Source organism: Stegastes partitus, unplaced genomic scaffold (genome assembly GCF_000690725.1).
Source record: "Stegastes partitus isolate 25-593 unplaced genomic scaffold, Stegastes_partitus-1.0.2 Scaffold1187, whole genome shotgun sequence".
NCBI lineage: Eukaryota > Metazoa > Chordata > Actinopteri > Pomacentridae > Stegastes > Stegastes partitus.
The window spans coordinates 76291-81074 of NW_007578918.1; the positions used below are offsets into that span (position 1 = coordinate 76291).

Consider the following 4784-nt stretch of genomic DNA (forward strand, 5'->3'; position numbering starts at 1 on the left):
CCCCCTCCACCTCCTTCACCCCCCGACACACACTCAGCATTGTTGCTCCAATAAACCGGCTCTGCTCCCAAATTTCATTACATCTCCGTCGCCTCCCGTCGCTCCACTAAACCTGCAGCCCAGAGACGCTCCGGGATTTTCACTGCGTCACCTGTTGATTCGAGCAAACTCCAAAAAAAAAAACTACGTTGGTGCATCAAAGAAGTGAGACGTCACACGTTCCTGATCCGTAAACACTGAGAGACGGGTTCAGTCCACCAACGAGACGACAGATGAAGGAACAAGGAGGAAGGCGGCGAGCAGCCCGGCGCTCACAACTCCACCATATTGCAGCAGCATTTACAAGTGAAGTGCACCAACACACACACACACACACACACACACACACACACACACAGAAACGTGTGCACGTACACAGCAGTTGTGACTAAAGCACACAGAGGCCATATGGTGCGTCCTCATCCACCGACGCCTGTTGCTGCAACAATAGGGCTGCCTGGCCTGGACAGCAAGAGGCAAACACACAAATGTACACACACACACACACACACACACACACTCACACACACACACACACTCACACACACACCAAATGGTCGTTAGTCAGTCAGTCTGCGTTGCTTAGACCCAGAACAAACGCCTGGATTTGCATTCTGCACCTCCCTTCGTCCTCCTCCTCCCCTCTGTAACACACACACACACACACACACACACACATGCATACACGTGCACGCTCTCACACACACACACACACACACTGCTCTGGCCTCTACAGGTGCACGAGGCTCTCAAAACAGATGTCAACGGACTGCAGAGGGAAGAGGGGAGGAAAGTGGAGGCTGTTTGCCCAAAGCTTTGTACACTCCGAGACACAGCAAAGACAATGGCACACATGCACACGCACGTGCACACTCCCTCGCTCTCCCTCTCTCTCTCTCTCACACACACACACACACACAGAGGGGGAAACACACACTTTTCATTTTCTTCCAAACAGCTACTGAGGTTTGGAGGTTTTAAATTTTAAAAACTGATTTCAGTCTCAGGGTTTTGTGTCGGTGTGGAGCATCCCAGCCTCTGGTTGGTTTACACAGCAGCTGCCAAAGATCCTCAAAAACTCCACAAACTGCATCATCTAATTAATGATTAATAATAAACTAAGCGAAAATAAATCTGGTTCACTGATTCAAACCCGCGTTTTAAGTTGTGTTGACGTCACGAAGCTGCATCGACTGAATGCGAGGCGTGATTTAATCTCACATTAGTCGACGTAACTTCATAAAATCGGGTCCGTAACGTCGTCTTTCTTCACCTGGACCTCCACAGATTCCTTTAACGTGGCTCAGAACAGCTTCATTTGTACAAATAATCAGCCTAAAAGCTTTTGGTTTAGTGCGCACGAACAAGAACACAAAAACGTCCAACGAGAATCGAATCGGAGCAACTTCAACGTAAAAAAACGTAAAAACTTTTGTTCACAAATACGGTAAATTAGTCGAAAACACTTCATAAAAAACTCTTAAACTAACCTGGAAATACCAGTTGGAGCAACTTAAAACCACTAAATGATTAAAAACGTGTCGGATTTTAGAGGAAGAGCCGATTGTTCCAACTCAACTCAGCTCGTTGGTTGAACAGAATTTCATCAGAAGTCTGTTGGTTCTGTTTGAGCCCAGACGTGATGTTTAGTCGTCTACGGAGTCAGAAGGCCGTTAAACAACATCTACACGCAGCTCCTGAGACGAAGCTCCACATGAATATAAAATACTGGAATATTAAAGCCTGTGAAACCAGCGGTGCGTCCAGATCGTCGTGTAGCTGAACTCAGGCCAGAAACAACCTGAAACTACGTCAGACGTCGACTTGACGCAAAAAAACGCCCAAAATCCGGACTGAAATGTTCGAACTGAGCGTTTTTGGAGACATTTTGAACATTTTAGAGGTAAAACTGTGACGATAAACTGCAGATGATCATCCCACTGACCCTCCCGTTGACCCCTTCATCCACCTGCATGGACTCCGTTCAGGGTTTCTGTGAATTGAGCAGCTTTTGTCCAACATGTGGACACCTCCTGACACACTGCTGGAGAATTAATGCATCTGCTGGGCTCCGTCCTACAGCCTGTAATTTGCTCCAATAATTACATTGTGGTTTGGCCCGAGTTACCACAAGACGTGCAGCTATAAAGGACAGCAGCAGGCCTTTAATCAATATTTAAAAAGGAGAAACTCGCGCTGGCGGAGCTGAAACTGGCCAAACACGCTGGAGACGTGCGTAAAATCTGATTTAAATCCCAAAACAGGAGATTTGTGCACTCTGGTGTCACGTAGGAGCTGAGATCTGAGTGCTGAGGTGTTACAACTCCAAGCAGGCTGTAAATAAAGGGACTTCTAACCCGTGTCGAGGCTGTTGGGTGGAGGCGGGAGGATCCGGCGGCGGCCACAGCGCGCTCCGGCCGCCGGAGGAGCGCGGCTGCCTGCCTGCCTGTCTGCCTGCCTGCCGGCCGGCCGCCTGTGGCCTGCTCCGAGCCTCGGCCCTCCGACCGCCGATGCAACAAGTCCCTGATTCACTCCCAGCTTTGTTAAGCTGCTGCCGGCCAGCGGCTCCATCCTCTCCGCCGGCGAAGCCAAACTCTGCTGGAACAAACATCCGCCGAGGACCGAACCGAACCAAGTGACAGAAAAGCAGCTTTGTGTGCGTTTTTTTTTCTTTTTTCTTTTTTTTTGGTGTCGCCAGAAAGAAAAAAAAAAACCAGGGAATCAAACTGGAGTGAGAGCGGCGCTCCGGAGCTCGGATTAAGCAGCTTATTAGTGTTTCGCCTCCACGGCGGCTGGATTTGGGTGGATTTATCTCGAGATGTCGCCGAAAGTGTTTTAAATCCAGCCTCGGAGCGACTTGAGGCTTTTTTAGAAACAAGCGAACCGTCCGGAGGCTCCGCGGGCTGAAGCCGCTGCCGCTGCCGGGGGGGACCGACTCCTCCTCGGTAAACTTACCTCGATTCGTGCGCCTCTTTCCGGATTAATTCCCACACTTTTCCGCGGATCTGCACCGGGAAGCCCTCCGCCAACTCCGGAGCTTCCTCTGGGTTTTGGTTTTGCCGAAGGATCGGGCGCGCTGAGTGCGTAAAATGCGCAGCGTCTCTCCAAGGATGCGAAATATGCGCGGAATGGGAGCAGGAATGAAATGAACGCGGTGGACTGAGTTGAACTGGGCGGGGTGAGAGGGGCTGGCGTCACCCTCTGCATGGATGAACCGGAGTGAGGGAGCGATGGGAGGATGGGTGGAGGAAGAAAAAAACCGAAAGAGCCGAAGGGGGAAGGGGCCGGACTGGAGGAGCTGCGATCAACAACAAAAGAAAAGAGTGCAGCGACCAAAACTCCAGCAGGAGGAGGGTCCAGATCAGCCCGATCAGATAAGCTGGAGCTGGAACACTGCTGACAGCAGCTGGGAGCCGCTCAGACCAACTCCTCCTAAAGTTGAACCGCGCGGAGGAGCGGGACTGGATCAGAACCAACATGTTGGAAAGAGTCAGAACCAGTGGAGGTGGGACAGAAACATGGCGACTTTCCCTCTGAAACAACAACTGATTAAAAACATGCCAGTATTTAGAGTTTATTGATCATTTCTACATTAAAAAAAAAATGTTTGTTTGGGTTCAGCATTAATAAACAGATGATCAGTTTGCACCGTTTTTTTTTTGTTCAGACAATTTCTAATAAAATTATGTTCAACCAACAAACTAAAAGAAGTTAAATTAATCAGCTTTTCCTCTCAAATCAAACATGTTTTAATTATTTAATGATTTGCAGCAGAAACACCAGTTTTTAAGTTGATTATTTATATAAAAAAAAAAAACTAAGTTGTTTTAACTCATATTTCCACATTTAAAATTTTTTTTTCAACTTTTACGAGCTTAATTTCGAAATTATTATTATTTTAATTATTTTAAGTTGTTCCAACTGGTATGTTCACATTACTTGAAGGTGTTTTTAGGTGTTTTAAACTTAATTATATAATTAAATATTACATAAATTATAGACACAAGTTTTAAAGTTCATAAACCTGAAAACGATGTGTCCACTAAACACGACCGTTCTGTGAAGGTTCTTCTGAGTTATTTTAAATACATTTTAACCTAATTTCCATAATTAGAAACACACATTTAAATGCTGACAGACTTTTAAACCCGTATTTAGACAGATAGATGGAACTTAATCTGCTCCAGTGTTCAGGAGACGAGCTGAACTCCTGAAGTCAGGGTGAATAAAGACCCGACGTTATCATCAAGTTACCTCGACGTGAAGGTAGTTTTAAACCAACGAACGCAGAAATTTAAGTTTAAATTACTCTAAATATCAAACTGAATCAACATTGTCATGTCAACCCAACTTCTAAAGGTTCATCTAAATCTACGGACGTCTCACTCAAGTTATTTTAACGTTTAGCTTCTGCCGAGTTCCAATATGACACCATAGTTCTCAATAATACACATTCCAAGTTGTTCAAATTAGTCTAATGTGTTCAGAACAACCTGCCTCCAGTCTGTTCCTCAGTGTTCTGCAGGTGGAACCTTGTAGTGAAGCTCCAGTAGAACCTGATTCAGAATTTAACCGATTGAAAATATAGAAACCGATAAAGCAGAAGAAGAAGAAGGTCATGCATTGACGTATCATAGACCAGCTGCAGTACCTGGTTGTTCCACCAGGTGGAGCCTCTCACTGTTTAGAGACCAGAGGAGGCGTCACTCGGACTACAGTTCATGGTGGCAGCAGAGAGCATTGTG

General features: G+C 46.4%; 1 pseudogene; it reads right to left on the reverse strand.

The window, feature by feature from the left end:
• LOC103368673 (transcriptional enhancer factor TEF-1-like) overlaps positions 1 to 3719 on the reverse strand; it is a 75464-nt pseudogene extending 71745 nt beyond the window's left edge.
• Positions 3720 to 4784: the final 1065 nt, after the last annotated feature.